Source organism: Chelmon rostratus, chromosome 23 (assembly GCF_017976325.1).
Source record: "Chelmon rostratus isolate fCheRos1 chromosome 23, fCheRos1.pri, whole genome shotgun sequence".
NCBI classification, from domain to species: domain Eukaryota; kingdom Metazoa; phylum Chordata; class Actinopteri; order Chaetodontiformes; family Chaetodontidae; genus Chelmon; species Chelmon rostratus.
In genome coordinates, this window is record NC_055680.1 from 5,913,331 (window position 1) to 5,934,296 (window position 20,966).

General features: G+C 44.1%; 1 protein-coding gene across 2 annotated transcripts in view; it reads left to right on the forward strand.

The window, feature by feature from the left end:
- The window catches only part of kdm6ba (lysine (K)-specific demethylase 6B, a), a 93,868-nt gene that overhangs the window by 25,869 nt on the left and 47,033 nt on the right, over positions 1 to 20,966 (forward strand). Inside the window, exon 4 of one of the 2 annotated variants that reach the window (XM_041964995.1) lies at positions 8,470 to 8,536. The gene's annotated coding sequence lies outside the window, so the exon portion shown is untranslated. Of the gene's footprint in view, positions 1 to 8,469; positions 8,537 to 18,227; positions 18,348 to 20,966 lie in introns of those variants that run through there. The other variant, XM_041964997.1, reaches the window with a different exon arrangement.

Below are 20,966 nucleotides of genomic sequence, written 5' to 3' on the forward strand. Positions count from 1 at the left end.
CCAAACTTTAACATCAAACGCTCAGGTCAGCCGCCCTCCCTTCATCTCTGTGTCTTCCTCCTCCCATCACCCCCCCCTCTTCTCGCTCTCTCTCTGTGATCTGGTGAGACTAGCAAAGGGGTGTCCCGCAGATAAAGTGGGGGCAAGTAAGATTAGACATACTGACGCCCCTACACACACACACAGACACACAGACACATCACAGAGACAAGAGAAGGCACAGCCAAGTAACACTGTTTGTGCAGTGAGTTCAGACAATGCCTTTATGGAGCTGCGTGCATCCAAAACAATGTGTGTGTGAGCAGCTGGTACGGCCAGTTGTTTCATCATCACTCTGTAACCACGTTTGACACGCAGGGCTATTTTTACCCCACAGTCAGACCCGCAACCCACGAGATGACTCACAAGTCACTACGAGCCAAACACACACACACACAACCTGAGGATTTCCACTGAGATGCACGTGGTGGTGAAAAAGTCTCACACCCTTGTCCACTGCCCAAGTAACAATCATGTTTGCCTCTGGTTGCCATGGTGTCGGGTTGACTTTGGGTGTGTGTGCGTATGTGTGTGTGTCATGTGCCTCTCAGGGAGAAGCTGAACAGCTGCATGTGGTTTGTGTTTGTGTATCTGACAGCGGCTGGCCCCTCTCTCTCTCCTGTCTGGACTCATGGTGAGCCCTCCTCCTCATTCGCCAGCTATCAAAGCACTGACCAAATGACGGACACACACACACACACACACAATGCCACATTCACTACACATACTACTTCTTTTGTGTCTTGATCTAAGCAGAGCCAGATGCGAAGTAGCACATGCTTGTGTTCCCCATACTGCTATGTGTTTTTTTTCCTGTGTCTTACTGCATTTTATTTGTGTGTCTGTTCCTTTGTGTTTGTTGGTTTTCTTTGTTCCTGGGTGTTTCTGTAACTGCATGCACGTTTCTGTACTTGTGGGCGTGCAGTATGTTACCGTATAATATGTGATCACGAGTGAAGTTTTGTGTGTGCGTGTGTGTGCGCCGCATGTGTCTCCTAGTTACAAGGCTCGTTGTATTGTCTAAACCTCCAGTCTTTTCTCTTTTGGCGTGCTGACTCAGCTGATCTGGAGCATTTAATTGGGTGTGTGTTGCAGATCCGGCAGCGTTTAATAGGGTCTGTGTGCTTTCTGGGCTCAGACTCACGGCCCAGTCAGCCAACAAGTCTCTGTGTGTGTGTGTGCGTGTGTGTGTGTGTGTGTGTGTGTGTGTGTGTGTGTGTGTGTGTGTGTGTGTGTGTACTGTGATACCATTTTAACACGAGTCATTACAGTATATGTGTTGGCAGAAGTATCTTAGAAAAGTATTTACTGTATATGTGGTAGTTCTATAGGTGGAATGAAGGGTGTGTGTGTGTGAGTGCGCACATGTGTGCAATAATGTATTGACCTTGTCTCTCATTGCCAGTTCCCAGAAGGTTGATGAATAAATAAAGGCTTGACGCCTCCCCAGCGAGCCTGTGTCTGCTGTTATCAAGACAGTATGACACACACACACACACACACACACACACACACACACAGAGCTATGGCCCACTCCGTTTGCAGGGCTGTATTTGCACAGTGGAATAATGTTGGTTCCCTGTGATACCCAGAATTTTACCTTTTCTGTGCTTCTGCATTCACATGCATTTCTAAATAGGTGTGTGTGTGTGTGCATGTGTGTGTGCGCGAATGTGTGGCAAACTAAGCAACCGCCCAGGTCCCTGGCCTATCCTGGTAGCACCTTTGCTTTTCTTGGTTGTTTCCAAACTGCGTCCAAAGTCCAGGTCCATAGACCCCTATATTGCCATAATAATGCTTTACAGATGAATAAACATGTTGACAGCCTGGTACAAAACATGGTTTTAAACTTCAAAAATGAAAACAGTTGCATATTATTGAATTCTGATTAATGAGTGGGAAGGAGGAGGTGAACCCACAATATGCACATTTATATACATGCAACAATCACCCACACCCACTGTCATGCCTGTCATGCTGACCCAGACTCTCTCATATACACTGTGTGTGTGTGTGTGTGTGTGTGTGTGTGTGTGTGTGTGTGTGTGTGTGTGTGTTTCTCTCTCTCTCTGTTTCTCTCTCTCTCTGTCATACACACCTAAGCACGCAGAAGTATGGTGGGAGTGGTCAGTCAGATGAAGTGCCAAACCACTGCTGAGGTCATGAGGGTTAGTGCTCTGTGGGTCAAAGGTCAGGCCAGACAGTCAGGCCTCTGCACGTGCCCAAAGAAAAGCAGGTGTCCTAGCAACCAGGCCAGGCGGAGGGAGGTGAAATTTACACACTGCAAGAAATAATGGAAGCAGTGAGAGACACACATATTCTCTCTCACACTCACACATGTAGAACCATTCTGCAGCACACGCTCCAGCATATTGAACACAGTTGTGGGATTTTCCTTCTCAGTGTGATTTAGTGCTTTTGCGTCATGTGGTCGTCACCACCCACTGAATTTCATTGCATTCCATCCTCTAATTAATGCAACAAAAAGCATCATTCACAGAACAGCATCCACTGTTTTTTCATACAGTCACGTGACATGCCATGATGCCTGATCGACGAAACTGACTACATGGCACATCTGGCTGCAGCTTTCCCTAAAACAAACACGTCTTTATCCAACTTAATATTTGTTTCTGTTTAGAACATAGTTTTTGCAGTACATTTTCTTTCACACTTTTTAAAGTTGTACGTTTAATCTGCAGAGTCTCCTGTCCAGATACACTCAGCACCTGTCCTGAAACATCTCTGTGTGTACCTGTAATTTGTGTAATGCACTGTCTGGCCATTGACTGGTCATGTTTTGTTTGTTTGCCCCTGTCTGCATTATTTCACCGTCAAGACCTGGGCCGCGAGTTGAGACACTACCACAGCTCTCATTAAGACCGCTATAACTCATGATAATGGCTGTCATGAACCCAAGTGAGCTGCAGCCTTATTAGGACGCATAAATCACAAGGTTGTAGGTTACTCTTGTCTCTTGTGTATTTTATAACTCCTGTTCGTATCCCATAATTAAATTCCATACATCCCAACAATGACATTTACTTTTTAAGTTATGCTTCATCCAGTTTTGGCAGATATGTACAGCTTTACTGTCAAGTGGATTTACATAAAAATGAAAGGTTTTACAATGACTGTCTTCCCTAGGTGTCCTGTAATTACTCTTGACAGTTATAAGAAGTGGTGAAGTTGTTTATATTTTTCAGCTGCACCTGAATTTTTATACAACTCGGCTTTAAGTGTGCCTTTTCTTTGCCGCTTTATTTTTCTTTGGGGAACTTACACATGGTGTTCATAAGGGTATGTTTTTTTCTAATTTAAAGAGAAAGTTACCACATGTAGTACATAGCAAGTGGACAACTTTGATGTGGGCTCACAGGTTTAAGGTCGCTATGATTTAAGTAAGCAATAAATTCCTTCATGCCCTGTCTGTGTCCCTCTCAGATGCACACACTCATATAATGACTTGTCCCTTTTGAGGTCAGGGTTGCAGACATCAAAGCAAAGCAGAGAGCCAAGTTGGTAGCCGATTTCAGACATGAACTTCACTACCTACGTGTGCTGGCAATTTCATGTGGCCACGTAATGTTCAAATTATTTTTCATGCAAAAGTCGACCAGGCGATCTTACCAGGACCTCATAGCATTTCTTTAACGCTGCTACAGGGCTCAAGTCAGAATTGAATGCATTTATGAAAAGGCTACAGCACAAAGTTTTATACACACATTAGAGAGAGAGATCTCACGCACATCTTGTTCCACCAAGACAACAATTTGATGATTTAATCATGAATTCTTCAGCATAGGGAAATGAAATTACTGTAATGAACATTAAAATAGCTCAAATTAGCTAGTCTTCAATTGTAGAGGAGATGTTGTTCTCTTGCAGTGTGCACCATCAAGATTTGATATTTCACTTTCTGTCCAGATCAGTGTTTAACTTGCTAAAATCACACAGGGTTTTTAGTATTTCTGTCTAGCTATGTGGATTGCAGATTCAAATTATTCTCTTCACTCTACTTGCAGCGAGACCTGTGCAGCTCTGCCATGTGTAGCACTCTCTCTCTCATGCATTCAATAGTCACACTGGGTATGGTGTGGAATATTGGGAATATAATACTGGAATAATCACACCTCCTCAGTCCTGTTTCCCACACAGCCTCCATATCCAGACAGACAGACAGACAGACCTTTACAGCACACACACAGAGGCAACAGACATGGAAAGTGTGAGAGCGACGCACTGTCCAACACAGTAATTATAAATGAGAAATTCAGGAGGAAAAGGTGCAGAGTGAAGTCAGAGAGGAAAGCAAATCCAAGTCAGGCAGAGATCATAACGACGGGCGACTGAAGAGACAGAGCTGATTGGAGAAGAGACAGAGAGAGAAGGTGACAGAGAGATGAGAGCATATGGATGGGGGAGGGAGAGCGGAGGGAGAGAGAGAACTAATTAAAGAAAGTAGAGTTTTAGTTGGGTGTTGATTCCACGAGGAGTAATGGTCCCAGGTGTGTGAGATGAGGGGAAACAGAGGAGATGGGGGACGGGGAAGGAAACTAGGTCCCCGTACACCATATGTTCTCCATCTTCCCCTCTTTCTTCTCACTCTCTTTCATTCCCTTTCATTTCAGTCTTTGCACTGGCTCAGTGAGAAAAGCTCACGGTGGATTGCTTTTCTTCTCGTTGCACAGCTTCCTCGTCGTTCTGTCAGCTATCGCTGTGTACCGCAGGTTAAGTAAGGTGACAGTGGGATCGAGTGTGCGGCGGCGTGGCGACCGAGTGATTGTGCAGCTGTCTGCATATGCTTTTGTGTGCATTTCAAAAAGGCTCAATAGCTTCCATGATTTGTCCTCACAATCTGAGGCCTGTTTATTGGGGATTTCTATTTGATGTTCTCTCTGTAGATATGGATTTCACTATTTGTCTTACACATTCTGTTTTTTTTTTATTGTTTAACTTCTCCTTTGTTTACATCGCTTATTGTTTGAAGGTGAATTTCTCTGTTTGCTTTGTTGGGCTGCAGCGCTGCCAAAGTACAGCAGCTCTGGTTGCTGTGAGTTTTGTTGAAGTGCCACTTTACAGGTTGCACTTTGTCCTACAGACTTGTGAGTACAGTGCAAGTCCACGTATACTAGTGTTTCATTCCTTGACCACAGGAACAGACTGCGAGTTTAAAATGACATGTCATCTAAATATAGCGGCTAAACTTGTGCACCCTCCCCTCAATGCAGCCCCACTCCGGATAATCACCCCCCTCATCACGGATCTCTCCACCCCGTCATGAAATGCAAGCTGCTCCCACTGTACATTCCACCCAGAGGAATGAGCCAACTCCCCTGTAAATTAGAGAGCGGGGGGCTAGTCATTGTTTTCTGCCAAACAAAGGCAGTAAGCAAACAGGAGCGGAGCAGCTTCCAACTAGTGGTTAGTCGGGTTTACCGGCCAGGGGCCTGGAGGGAGGCTGCTGCCTCTGCTGCTGCTGTGTCACCAGGTTGGAGTGCCTCAAGGCTCAGTCCCCGGGCCCTTCTTTGGTCTCTTTTTTTTTCCTCTCTGTTGTGACTGTGCGTTTGTGTCTGTATGTGTGCCCATGTGTGGACCCTCAGGCTGTTGTCAGGCAGATCACGGAGCTGTTGTGAGTTAGCCCGGCTGTCTGTGTCTACCTACATGACTTTGTTCCCTAAAGAAGGACAAAGAAAGGAGGAGAAGGAAAGGAGGGAGACCAGGGATGGGAGTAGGGGGGGTTACAACAGAGGGATGGAGCGAGCGCATTCCTCGACGTGCACAAAACATGTCCGCAGGGAACTGCAAGCCCAGCAAGATTCACAGACATCCAACTTCTTATAACAAGACTCCCCTCTTCTCCCCCTCCCCATCTTTGTCCTCCACCTACCCCCCCCCCCCCGGCCCTGGAGTGGTTTAAGCGAAGGGATAATCTGTGGAGGAATTCCAAAAGGCAGGAATCCAGGGATTATCCAAAGAGGAAAATGGTAGAATATTTAAGGGTTTACCTGAAATGATTGCTTGGGTTTTAGGCTTTGGGGTTTGAATTTGTGACAGCACGACCAATTTCAGTTCATAAATAAAGCGATGAAAATTTAACTAAACAATACAACATCAGCCTAAACAGGATGTGCTGGCTCCTCTCTGGAGACGTTGACAGTGTGTAGTGCAGGAATGTTCCTCATGACAAATTCCCCTGGCGTTTAAATGCAAATTAAAACTTAGACAAGTCGACGAGTCTAAAAGTAAGGACAGAAAAGAAAGCATCATATGACTTGGAAGACAGGACATGCAAATTATGTCAATATGTAAATGTGTACCTTTATAAAGTAATACATTTAACTGACTAGTATTTCTGGGGCCCACGAGTGAGAGCAGCAACATTTAAGAAGTATTGAAGTTGTTTATTCCCACAGTTCTTATAGCTGAAGTTAAGTAATACGAATGTGTATTCATGTTCACTCGTCAGAATGAAGTTACATTAGTGTCAGTCAGCATTAGTAATCTGGTATTCTGTTTCACCCATGAGAAGTGATCGTCTTATCGTCAGCCAATCAGACATCATGTATGACCCTGAGAGCCAATCCCATCTCACCTGAGATGGTAGTGCAACAGAGAACTATGGTCTATTGATATCAAATTAGAGCCGACTGATTAGTTGATGGGGCATTGTGATGAGGCATTTTTTCAAATAATCAGCAAATTAATTGTTAATAAAAATGATCCTTATTCAAAGCACAAATCAAACCAAACTAAGACTAAAGGTTACACCCCAAAATCACTATATATTCGAGCTAAAGTCCTGGATTTGAACTTTTTGCATAATTTATTTATTGCTTCTTTGAGTATGTTGTATCTCTGCTCCTGCATTATTCCCACAGCCCCTGTGGACTTTTCTTCGGGCACCTGGCGGTGTTCTGTGTGTGGCTACAATAAATATAGACTGGCAGCAGCACGGTGTTTAAAAGCTGTTACACTATCTGTGTATGGCTGTGTTTTTGTAAACAGGCTGCATCTTCGGGGCTTAGCTCCTCCTGTCCTACTTAACTGGTCGATAAACAGGCTTTAGCTTTAATTATGGTGATGTCTAATATTGCGCCTTCTTACATCATGCTGGTATCTTGTTTATGTGTTTTGTCTGGCCATGTGTTATTTGTGCATGTCCGTCACAATTTCTCCACGCTTGCGTGTGTGTGTGTGTGTGTGTGTGTGTGTGTGTGTGTGTGTGTGTGTGTGTGTGTGTGTGTGTGTGTGTGTGTGTGTGTGTGTGTTTTGGATGTCTCAGGATGTAATGATGGTGGGTGTATGTCTTGTCTGGTAGCTGTAATCATTACTGCGGTTGGTCAGTACATTAGGTTCTTTTCGCCTGAGTATCTGTCTGTTTTCATATGTACATGGAGAATTACATCAGATGTTTATTTTTAACAGGCTCTGCATATTTTCTGCCATATTGTGTTATTGTCTTTGTAGTTGATTAATATTTTGATCATGTGTTGTTGTGTTTCTGTGTGTATCTGTGCATGAGCCATATGTCTCATCAAGGTCACTCACTGAAAGAAAAGAAGCGTCCTGCACTCTTTTGAAGGGCTCCCACTACTTTATTTCAATTAGCAATTAGCAAATTTGTTGTTTTGGAGCGGTTTGCTCTGATCTGATATCTTATCATGAAACATATTGTGTGTTTAAATATCAAAGGTAACATTTTCACATTAAAATATCTAAAAATGACCAGACCTATGTTATAGAATTTGTTGATTTGTGTACTTGTGCTATTCCAAATGTTTCCAACAATTTTAAAACCCAGAGATAAGTAACTATGGGTTTTAATGTTTTAGTTAGTTTTGCTTTTGATAGCCTGACAGCCTTTAACCACATCTAACTCGGGGATTATTCTTACCAAACATTATGACGGGAGAGACTTAAATATGTAAGATTCCAACAAATTTTTCACAGTCACAAAAATAGTAGTTACCAGATAACAGAAACCCAGCTCCAGTCAGCACTGATGAAGTGACCAGTAGTTGTGCTCATCCCTCTCCTCCTCAAAGTTTTTCATTGTTTAGTCACAGTGGCTCTCAATGGTATAAAATATTTTTAAGTTTATAAAATGCATAGTGTTTAAGATTAAAGCAGTGGTTTCAATCTTTGTGGCTTGTGACCTCTTCCAAGCAGTGTATAGCTGGAGCCCCTGGCCCCTACTACTACTGGACTGAGCTGCTGAACTGTGTGTACAGTATTTAAAATGGGCTGCATGCTTTTAGCCAAGCAGTGAACGCGCAAGTCTGTGCGGGGGTGTGTGCTTCAATAGGTGTGGCTGGCTTTTTACTAAAGCATAGCACTACTACAGTATATGTGTGCCAGTGCCACTGATACATGTTGTGTGTGTATATGTGTGTATGCTCTCTTATATCTGTGGTGCTTGCTTTTCAGGTACAGCCAATATCTGGCCCACCCAGTTACAGGCAGTACACACCCCGAGTGTGCTCAGCAGTGGCAGGTAGGAGGAACAAGCGTGTGTGTGTGTGTGTGTGTACATGCGAGTGTATGTGTATTTCTACACTAATAGATTATCGATGCACTGCTGGGTTGGTTGGCTACAGCAGACAGTGGAAATGGGCCTGGACTCCCCTGAGGAAACAAGATATCTCCAATACACAAACACACACAGCTAACACACACATACAGTAGCTACAAACACAGGCACAATGTGACTTCATAGAAAGAAAGCTCTTATGCGCGGGACTTTAAAGCACATTTTTCACACACACACACACACACACACACACTTCCGTACAATTAGCCACACCACACACCTGCTGGGTCTTGAGAGGAAGCTGAGCTCCATTCCGCCTGTATCTGAAGATGAAAGGAGGAGAAGAGGAGAGACAGGCAGGAGGGAGAGGAGGAGGGATTAGAGGAGAGGAGGAAGAGGAGGTGGCGGAGGAGAGAGGGATGGAGACTGGCAGAGAGGTGGAGGACAAAGAAAGAGCGCAGATAAAGAGGAAGAGGAGGAGCAGGGATGAAGAGTGATAGCCAACTCTACACACTCCCACTCTCCTCTCTTCTTCTCTCCCTCTCTCCTTTGTGAACAGATGGGTGGAGGTATCAGATTGTGATGAAAGCCAAAGCAGGAAAAAAGGGACAGACAGACAGACACGTACGTACACTCCAGCAGCCACACACACGCACACGCACACACACACACTTTCTCTCCACCAGACAGATGCAGTACTTTGCATGTCTTGCTGCTCTCTGTTGTCTCATTCTGCCCTTCCATCATATTAACATATATGATCACACTGTATGTGTTGTCTGTGTGTATGTTTTTTGTGTACAGTGATCATGGACTCATACAGGTCAAACAGGCTCTGCAGTCTGATTCCCACAGTGAAGGCATTGTACACACACAATACAACACATCTGCATTGAGACCCAGTGATGTCGATGCTTTTCCTCTGGACGGAGAGACAGACACAGAGAGGGAGAGAGGGAGGGAGAGGCTCCAGGCGCATGATGTATCAGACGAACGGTGGGAAGAAAGAGATAAGGCGCCATGAAGAAAGAGGAGGATGAGAGGGAGAAAAAAAAGAAGGCATCAAACTTGTGAGCCCTTTGGGTCTTTGCTTGCAGAGGGGTGGAGGGCAAATGGAGGCATGGTGGAGAATTCAAATGTCTCGGTGTCAGTGGGTTCAACAGCAATCTGTGCTGAATCCATCGCACATCACAACACGCAGTTCTGCTTGAGCTTGGAACTGATGAAATTTGTGTCATGTGGTGTTGCATTTTTAAAGCTGCGCCTGGCTGGCAACTTCAAATGACACAGAAAAGGTAGCAGTTTGCCATTTAAGAACTTCACCACCTTGACATATTGGAACAAAGCGTCAGTAAACTGCACACAGGACGCACGTTTATACCAAACTACACAACCAGATAGCTCTATGCCAGCAGATAATGCAGAGCAGGCGGACAAAAGAAATACTTGATGAAATATATGAATGTAAATCACAGAATGTACAGTAGTGGATGTAGCCTTTAGAATACAAATGAAGGTCACGGATCAGGGATGAAGATTTATTTGGCTACAGTAGCAGTTGGATGTTTTCACAGGACAATATCAAGGCCAACATTTTATAAGGATTATTTGGAAAAGCTCAAGCAAGTTTTTAATGTGATAGAACTGAAAGTTTCCTTTGCCCTGTGATTTCTTACCCATGACAGCAGTATTTCTTGAGGGCAAATGGGATGAAACTGCAGCATGATTGTTCAGGTTATGCTGACAGTATTGCATACACAACTGTCTCAGTAGCACTTCCAATGTGCAGGTTTTTTAGCCCTTTCAAAATAATGTAGCATGTAAAAGACCGTTGCAGTTTGAGAACATTAGGTTTATTTTAACTCAGAGTAGCAGGAAGTCGGATGGATGGTGACGGGTGTGTAGTCTGACCCACTAAGCGTTACAGGTGTGTGTTTGTGTGCGTGAAGTGATTTTTCTATGGTCACCGAGTCTATACTTTCTGCCAGTCATGGTGGTCAAATGTACTGCCAGCATGAACTCTGTGCTCCCAGTCAAACAAGTTTAGTTTTGAAGTTTTTTTCTGGCCAGACCACCCTCTGAAATCTAGCTCTGTTTACATTCAGCTGTCAAGTGAATTTTATGCAAACTTTTATAATGCTGCAAAAAGTAAAATGCAAATGAGGTGTTTTCCATCAGTCAGTATGAACTGAATAAAAACAGGCTTCCTGAATGTCAAAACTGAGCATCCGCTGGAGAGAGTCTTTCAGCACGTAATCTGCTGTGGATTTTTTTGGACATGATAAATTTGTGTTTTTTAGAACCTCCAAACCATCCCTTAACTTTTCTGCAACATAAATGAACCTTTATGCCAAAACAATCCCGTTTAAAGCAATAGTTTGGCATTTAGAGAAATACACGTGTACACTTTCTTGCCAAGACTTACATTAGGAGATCAATACCTCTCTCATATCTGTCCGGTAAATATAATAAGATAATAATAAGACTTTGGGAAGTTACTGCTCCATGCGAGGAAATGGTGTGACACAGCTTCTCATTTTTCCACTTCCTTCATTTTGTTAAGGAAGCAAATCAATGCAAACTGTTCCTTTCTTTCTTTCTTTCTTTCTTTTCTCTTGATTATGCATTGCATGCAAATTTCACATAAGTGTGAAAGAAAACGCACGTCTCCGAGCAGCTCAGACAAGCATGTCCCAGCCCTGCTCAGACTGACTGGACACATTCATCACTGACCAGAGAGAGCTTCAAGTCAGCATGTATGTTCCTGCAGTAACTGCCTCCAATCAGCTTCTTAATTTCAACTGATGAGCCTGACTTTCTGTAGTGAGGAATCAACAGCAGAAGGGGAAGGAGAGGCAAGATCTTTGATGGGGGGAGAGAAAGAGGAGGTGGTGGGGGTGTTGGGAGAGATTGTGCCTAAACCAGTGTTAATTGAACACAGCTGTACCTCGTTAAACATTAATTGGCAATTAATCAGCTCACACCCAACCAACCCCCACCCCCCCGTTCCCCTAGTTGAATGTAACTTCAATATATCTTTTAAGAGCGAGAGAGAGATACACAGAGAGAGAGAGAGACAGAGAGGAATAAAGCAAATTATTCACAGTAGCACAAGGAAAGCCTGTTCTAGCTCAGCCTCCCTCTCTCACTCTACTTTTCTCTCCTCCATCTTCTCACTCTTTCTCTCCTCCCCCCTGCTCCATTCAGCCCATTAATCTAGTTTTCTGCCTTTATCTCCGCTTCCTTCCCCTCACCCGTCTGTCGTTCACCCAGAGATGGAGAGAGAGAGAGAGAGTGGAAGAGAGATGTCACAACAAGGCGGAAGTGCCAGAGGGGGAAGGAGGGATGGAAGAGGAGGAATAGAAAGGGGAGGCCCTGATGCAGCGTCTTGGTAGTCAAATATTACTGTGCACGCCACATAACCACAACATCGCTGGTTTGATTCCAGCTGGGGACCTCTGTTGCACCTCATACCCCCCTCGCTCTCCCCACATCTGCCTCTTAGCTATCAAACTGACCAATAAAGGCAAAAATACACAAAAAATAATCTTTAAGGGAGTCATGAGGAACAGGAATGCCAGTGAACAAGTGTGTGTGACTACGTCCACACTTAAGTCAGCTAATTTTGAAAATGCTGTGAAAATGACATACATCGATCAGGTTTTCATCTTGCACTCATCCTACCTACGAGGAAAACTGCTTTAAACTGCAAGAGTGCACATCACAGCCAACAAGTTCATTCATTCATTCTGCCTTTATTCAAAATCTTGAAAACCAATGAGGACATGAAACTAAACGTGAAAACTGAAAACATTGAGCATTAGCTAGAACAGGTCAGTAATGACTGTGGGACAACAGATGCAGCCCAGTTACCCAGCTGAGCTTCAGCCTCTGCTCTGTCTCCTCCTGCTCTCCATGGCCAACTATACTGTATTTTAATATACCCAAACCCACAGTATGATTGTTCTCATTTTCATGTTTTTCTGTTTCTGTCATCAGACTTTTAATTGCAGGCCATAAATGTTAGCCCCAACCATGTCTCAGCTTGATGTCATCCTTTCGTCCATTTATCACCAAAGGTCCAACAAATTAGTTCATACGACATGGTGTCCAATCACGTCTGAAGGCAAAAGTGTTAGTGGCTGTTCCAAAGAGCCGCTCTTGAGGGTGGGGTGAAATGCCCGTTGTCATACAGACGAGCGAGATGCGATGATTGTTCAAATGGGGATATTGGCACATGCTTTTGGACAGTCGTTCTTTGAAGCCGTCCATGGTGTTGCACTCAGCTGTGCATTTGAAACGTCAGTCAATCGTTGCGTGAAATGCTCATGCTTCAGAAAGTTTTTAAAGAAAAGACGCATCCCCCTCCAGCCGATTCCAATGTCAAAAAGGTGTGCAGAGAGAGAGAGCGAGAGCCAAAACTGAGAGAAAGTGTCTTTTCACATTTAGCCAGCCAGTGTGGATGTTCTTTCAGAGCAACCAGCACACGCTGCTGAAGTTTATATCCAGCATATGTGGCCCCAGGCACTTTGTGTTCCCAGCGTTTGAAGACATACAGTGTTTGTGCCGTAAACCCAGTCTGTCCTGTAGATACAGTGTGTTGGGCCGCTCTGCCCAGCGCTGCTGCCTCTTATATAACAGCACCGGGTACAGCAACAAGGATAACCTGCAGTGCACTCGCTGACACACATTCTTTCTGTCCCGCCTTCCCTCGATCTGTCGCTATCTCTTCATCCCTGCCGACACTTGTTTCCTCTCCCCTAAATCTCGTCTATTTTCATCTCGCTCAATTAAACGCTCTCTTACAACGCTTTGTTTCCTTCTGTCTCTTTTCATTATCCGTCTCGCTTTGCTCTTTTTATTGCTGTCACTTTGGCCGCATCCCAAAATTCCCAGCCTTTCTCCTCTTCTCTCTTTTTCACTGTCCTCTCTATCAGTCGCCATCTATCTGCCCTCGCCATCTAAGTCTCTCGTTCTCTCCCTCGCTCTCTGTCTGGGCTCCGGCTCAAATATTACAAATGCTATTGCATACTGGCTAGGGGCCAAATCAGCAAGGCGATAAATCAATACAGCGAGAGAATTATGTAACGTGCCACCATATTGACTGGCCCTCTCTCCTCCTCCACCCTCCTGGGTGGTTTCCTCCTCCGCTCCTCGCTCTCTGTCATCGACTCACCTTGTTTTACTTCCCTTTGTTTGCCTTCTGCCCTCATTTAACAAGATAAATTGTCAAAATTATTTACAACCTTGGCCTCAGGGTTACTCTTGGAGTGAAGGCATGTTCTGTATGCTGACGTGCAGGTTCATACAACTGCTGTCAGTAGACAATTATTACCTGTTGAAAGTGATGGGAGAATAATTGCCAGATAATGAGAAAACATCTCAGTGAAAATGGGATAAAATGCAGAAAGATTTTCAACCTGACAAAGGTTTGAATCGTTAACAAGGACAAATTAAAGCCATTGTTTTACTAAACCTTTAAAGGAGACAGTCTCGTGATCTTTGTACATTTTTTGGTGCTCTGTGTGTACACTGGTTCATTTGTTCTTACTGCGCAGTGCTTAATTACAGTACACCCAGTGCCCCAGGCAGTACAATAGAAATGAAACATGGAGAAACTTAAACTATAAACTGGTGCATATGCTCTCATGGTGCTGCTGGTCTGTGTGAAGTACTTAGTCATCTGCAAGATAAGGTTGTGGGTTTAAGCCTCACCTGAAGGAAAGAAGCTGTTTCCAATGGCGGCTCACTGAAGAAAGGCTTTTCAAGGTGTGAATCTGGTCTGTGTGAGGTTGGTTTCTCCTCGTCTTTGTTTGGGACATAGTTCTTGACTGAAGTGCTGGCTTCAGACTGGAGCTGGTCCCAGTGGGTTGAGAGCTCGCTTCCTGCTCACTACTTTTTGGGGCTGGTAGAGAAGAGTAATAAAGGATTAAATGCTGAGGACAAATGCTGTGTTTGTGTAAAAACTCGCGTTTTCTGCTTGTATATCCAAGATATGCTTTGCTGATTTTCCAACATTATAGTGTAAAGTGTGAACAGTACTTCTGCCCGTTGAGGTCTGTAGTCATGCACCAGTGTTGTGCGCAGGTATTCACATAGGTGTCTGCAACACTTTAATGATTTCATCGAATATATAATGTAAACTTTCTCTGCTGGTTCTTCATCTAACTTCCTTTCTGGGTGCTGGACAGATGCGCCAGACTGCAAATGTGCATGTAGTGTGATTTCTCCTGTGAGCCTCTGCGAGCTAATAACCCAGAAAACCCTTATCTGCATCACTTTAAAGAGCAATGTTTGCATATATCCTGTACATACATTAAGCATTTTACATCCAGTTTTCACAGTTATTTCATAAGTAAACTTACCCAATCATCAATGTCTCCACCTCTCTGACAGTGAATTTTAGCACAGCTGCATAGTGGTTGAAGGGTCATCAGCTTATGACCAAAAACCTCAATTAAATGCGTAAGATTGTCTATGCTGATGAATAATACAATAATACTACAAGCAGCTAAAGTCTGTGAACTGCTGTAAAGCATGAAAAGGTTTGATGATATAGTTTAGTGCTAGGCGTGTTTATATGTTGTCCCTCAGGATGCTGATTGAACAGGCTGGTAAAAATGTGGCAAAGAAGCATTGAGCATTAGGTGAAGAATATGTTTTCTCATTGAGTTGGAACACACCAGATGGAAACTTATGACACACAGCGCTGGATGCCAACAGCTTCACCAACAGACCGATAAAAAATGAATCTATAATACATTTGTATTCATGCAAACTATGTGCACAGTCCAGGGATCTTGTAACTTGTGAGATCAAACATAATTAGACATGCTTATCAGCTGTAATACATTTCCATCGCAGCTGCTCTCTGATGAAAGGTTTTCATTTCAAACAGGCAGCTTTAGAACATGCATGCACGCTATACAGCAGGAGGTGAAGTGAAATTAACCTCTTTGCAGGGCAGACACTTTCACTGCTTGCACAATAGCTGTTGATTTTCTTGAAACTCCTCAGTTTTGCCCTCAGGGTTTTTGTCTCAGTGTTCTCTGTTACCTTTCCATTCTGGTCATGGAGTCTGGAGCTGTGGCTCCTGATGCCCTGGCTTCTTTATGGAGAGAGAGAGGGTGGAGGAGGGGGGCCAGTCTATAGGAGTCAGTGAGTGCAGTAATAGTGCCTATATTTCCTCCAGCCTATGCCCTGGTCAGAGAGTGCAGCGGCTCCATGCTGTATTTTCCATACCGTCACCCCCTACCCGCCCTCTCACACTCTCTCTCGCTCTCTCGCTCTCCCGGCTTTCCGACTGTACTTTTTCTCTCCGCTCAGGAATTCCATCTTCCTGCACGTGGCCGGCACTCAAGAGGGCACGCTGTGTGTGTGTCTGTGTGTGTGTCTGTGTGTGTGTCTGTGTCTGTGTCTGTGTCTGTGTGTGTGTGTATGTGAACGTGAGCCATAGGAAACATCTCTCAGTGAAAAAGAAAAGGAAACATGAAGCATGCATTTTTCTGTGTGTGTGTGTGTGTGTGTGTAACATGCTAACAAGTGGGCACTACTTGCTCCACTGTCCCAGCCTGAAAGCTCTGTAGAACACAAACATAGTTTCAGTGCCTACTGTATATGCTATACAGTTTGTACCAACACTGTTAGTTAAGGGCAATCAAAAGATTATTTGTTAGGAACCATTATATTAGTCTTTCTAAATGTCATTTTGGTTGTTTGTTCTTTTGTCCAACTTCTCAAGTTGCACACTAAGTAATATTGATTTGGAAAGCGATTGCTTTGCTCCACAAATATCAAGCAATTTCCTTGAGAAAACACTCAAGGAATTACACACTGATAAAACATTGTAAGAAGGCAAATAAATCCATACTGCAAAGCAAAAACAACCAGCCAGTAGAGTGTTTTTTTGTTGTTTTTTTAAATTAGGATCTTGCTATCATAGTTTTGGTTATAACAATCATAAAAAAGAGCTACAGCCGAGCGAGAAACATGAGCAATCAGACAGTACATATAGTTAGAAAATGATGGCAAATGATACCATGATAATGATAGGATAATCATACCCAAACTGTCTGTTGTAAACAGCCAGTTAACAGACCAACTTCCTGGTTCAACTTTGACCTACCGTACGTGGTTGAGTACACGTGCAATGAGGAATTGCGAGATGCATTTTGGGTGGGTCACTTTTGGTTTTACCTCCAAATAAATGTTGGCATGGTCCATCTCAGCAATTGCTCTGGAAAGTACAGTGTAATAATAATAATTGATGTATATGATGGACAAAACTATGAAAATAAGACCCAAGCCATAATGAACCTGAGTGAAACTTTGAGGTTGAAAAAATGACAGGAGAAGTACACAGAACTCAGTTTGCAAAGAGGAAATGGCAGTAAAGCAATCATCTAATCTAATTAGTTTAATTGGAAACAGAAATTAGATGTAGTAAATCCAATCAAAACATTGAACGCATGCTGGCAGACATAAGTAAATGCATGCGTTAGTAAGAGTTAGCAAGTCCTCCACTGGTCATGTTTTACCAGATCTGGATACTGAACCTGGAAGCCATTGTTCTCATCGCACCACATGTTAGCTCGTTTCCATGCCAAACCCTTATCACTGGCTTCACACATCTGTTGGTGCAAAGATGTTGGTGTAATAAATTCACATCTGCGCCGCAACACGCGCTGCACAGTTTTATCACCCCGACTGAAGGTTATCTGCATCTGTATCGATTAGTTTTTTTAATCATCTGTGTGTACTGTAGGCCAAAGCATACCTCCATTAGACTTACATCACACTAATGAAGAAGAGAAATCAAGGTACAGAGTGAGCACAGAGGCTCCTTCTGCTCTCCAATCCCATCTGTTTGACACGCAGAGGTAGGGAGGGGAAGGATGGAGAGAGAGAGAGAGAGGGAGGGAGGAGAGAGGGAGGGGTGGTAGACGAATGAGAACGAGGCCAGATCAGGCTGAGGGAGGGGTGGGGGGTGGGGGGTGGCAAGGGGGGAGGTGCTGTTTAGAGAAAGGCAGGGAGTGAAAAAAAAAAAAATCAGAGGGAGGCAGGCTGGGGGGTTGGGCTCCGAGCCTGTGCATGTGTATGTGAGAGAGGGAGAGAGAAAGCAGCAAGCGAATGTGTGTTGTGTATGTGTGTGTGTGTGTGTTTGTGCGTGTGTGTGTGCTCGCTCTGTTCCTTTCCTTTCTTTGTTTGACTACTGAGTGGGAAAAAAAGCGAGACAGAATATAGAGAGATAGAGAGAGGGTGAGGAAGAGAAACACAGACAGAGGAGAGGAAGAGGATCTAAAACGAGTCACTTTTTTTTAAGAGAGAAAGAAGAGAGACAAAGGATTTCTATTTTGGTCTGTTTTTTCTTTTCTTTTTTTTCCTTGCACTTTGTAAAATAAGAAAAAATACACACCAACAACAACAACAACAACAGCAGCACTGAATGCTTTTGACAACAGTGTCATATTCAGGAGCAGTGTGTGTTTTGTGTGCTGGCTCGGTACGCGTGTGTGTGCCTGCGCTGAGGAGGTGGGGGGAGGCAGCCCGTGCAGTTTAAAGGGAAAATACAAGGCACACACAAAGCTGGGAGCGCAGGCAGGCAGGCAGCAGGCAGGAAGGCAGGCAGGCAGCAGGAAAGGCAGGGAAAGGAAAGGGAGAAGGTAGTGGGAATCTGCTGAGCTGGCTGACGCTTTCACTAACAAACCTCCTTTGGATTTTACTCCACCGAGCCCTCCCTGTGTCTCCCTCTGAGCTCACCCTGAGCCCGGCCACGGTAAGACAAGCTTCCTATCCACGAGCTCTCAGCTGTTTCAGCGCTACCGCTCTGCAGACAAAAGCAGGGGAAAGTTGCTGTGTGTGTATGTGTGCAGATAGAGAGGAGCTAAGCTAAAGGCTGAAGCTAAGGCTAAAAGGCGTGAGGAATGCAGCACAAAGGGAGCTTGTGTGCTCCAGCTGGGGCTGTGTGTGTATGTGTGTGTGCGCGTGTGTGTGTGTCTTTGTGGACGGGCGGGATGTTTGTGTCATGGGGCTTCCCAAACTTTTGCATGTGAAGGATGCCCCAAAATAGATGAGCACCGGACTGCAGAGCCCCTTTTCGGCAAAAGATCTGTCCTGTCCTGGCTGATTGGACGCTGAAGGTGGAGCGGGTGAAAGCTCCTATCAGATTAATCATTATATAGAGTCTGCTAGAGGTGCACATGAAAGCAAATACTCAGGAATTAAAGCAGTTGTCATAATACTGAGAAACAAAAGGAAACCTTGTCTAGAGGAGTCTTGAAGGTCCCAGCACGTTAGTTTAAAAACCAGTGGGTCATGTCAGAGCAGGGCGATTTAAATACCCCTGACGACTCCGCAGCCAGCTGGCTCACCGGCTCGGAAAACAAAACACAAAAGTAGTTAATTTCCACTTCTCTGTCTCCTTGTCTCCTTTCTCTCATCCCTTTTCACTCCTTTGACCCTCTTCTCCCATGTCTTTTCTCTCTCTTTCATCATCACCCCTGGCTCTTCACCGATTTAAATGCCACTTTGCACAAAAGGTTTCTCCCTTTCTTTCTCCTCCTCATCTCCGTTTTTCTCTCCTTCGCTTTTCTCCACCAGCATCTCTCTCTCTCTTTTATCTCCCCATCGCGAAATGGGCAGGTGACTGTATTGAACAGGGTTCTTGTGTGACTTTGCTGCCTAAGCATTAATCAGTGAATGCCTATCTGTTCTGCACACACACACAGATGCCGGCTCCCATTAGCTTCTTACACACAGTAAAACACACACACACACTCACACACACACAGAACTACAAAGTGTGTTGTCCTGTCCAGTGTGTTGCGGTCTAGGGGCTTTCAGCTGGTTCTTGTCACTAGTCTGGTCTGCGGTCAGCACCCGTTTTGTAAATGTGTGTGTGCTACTGATATATGAAGAGCAAAGAGGAGCCAGCGTTCTGTGTGTGTGTGTGTGTGTGTGTGTGTGTGTGTGTGTGTGTGTGTGTGTGTGTGTGTGTGCATGCTCCTCCCTACGCGAGTGTGTGAGAAACACAACACTTGTGCCGGCGTCTGCCTGGAGCTAATATTGGTGTCAGTATGTGACTGCGTGTGTGTGTGTCCGTCCCTGTCCTAATTAAGTCCATGAACCCCCCCCCCCCCCTCTCTGTGAACCAATACAAACATTCCTAGAATAAAAGCCTCACTAGAAAGACATCTCACGCGTACTACTGTAAACTGATCCTTACAGCGCTCCTCCACACACACACACAGACACACACACACACGTGAGTGCCCGGCTCGCACATGCGCACACACATACTTCCACACACACAAGGAAAAAATACTGTTACTATTCCATTTGCCGCCCCCACCCTTCCTGTCCCCCCCCTCGGGGAATTTCCTCCTTTCTCTCTTTTCGTGAGTTCATTACCAGCGGAAGTAGAGCATCCTCTACTCTTCGACATTTCTCTTTCCCTTTTCTCGTCTTTCTTTTTTTATTTCCTCCACCACTTCCTGTCCAGCTGCGATTATCCAGTAGTGGCTTGCCAGACGCGGTTCAGCCAGGGTCGCCTGCTGCGGGCTGGAATACATCATAGCTGCTCGCTCGCTACCTCACATAGCCTTGCCCTGATTAGGAAATAGTGTATACCGGACTCAGCCAGCACTAATGCTGCACTAATCTGTTTAAACTGTGCTGCTGGTTCCCATGCTGAATACAGAGAATGGTATATTAGGCCCAGGGCAGAATATGATGCATCATGATCTATTACATTATGGTGTCAGAATTGATCGTGCTACGATGGATTACTTTTTGATAGAGTTCTGTATGTTGGAGTAACTTATTTTAGAGGTTTTGGAATAAGAACATGATAGATGAAGATCTGATTTTGTAGTGACTGGAATTAACTTTTCTGATGTTGTAGAAAGGCAATTTCTTTTCTATAATGTGCAGTTTTATGGCAAGTTGAACAACACATGGCATAATAGAGAACATTATAAGTGAGTAAGAAATTGAATTGATCGTGTAAAGAATGTATTGAGGAAGAACTATCATCATGGAATTTGATTTTTCATTGTTAAGTGTGTTAGTTTTTATTGTTTTTATGTTTGGTACATGCTGCTGTCTCATAATCGCATGCGGGCATATGAATACATAAATTTGTCTTTATACTTTCAAAATAAATCATGTTTATCTGCAAATTTTGGAAACAAATACTTAAAGTTTATCTCGTTAAAAGACTTTTTTTCTCACCTCTTCTACTAAAAAGGACAGCATAAAGGGGTTATGTTTGTTAGCCAGACACAAAGTAATACAGTATAATAGCATCTAGAAACAGATTCCATTACTTTCCATTATGGCTGTTGTTTTTTTCTCTGTAGGCTACAGTTTTGCATAGTCATTAGTTGGGGGAGGG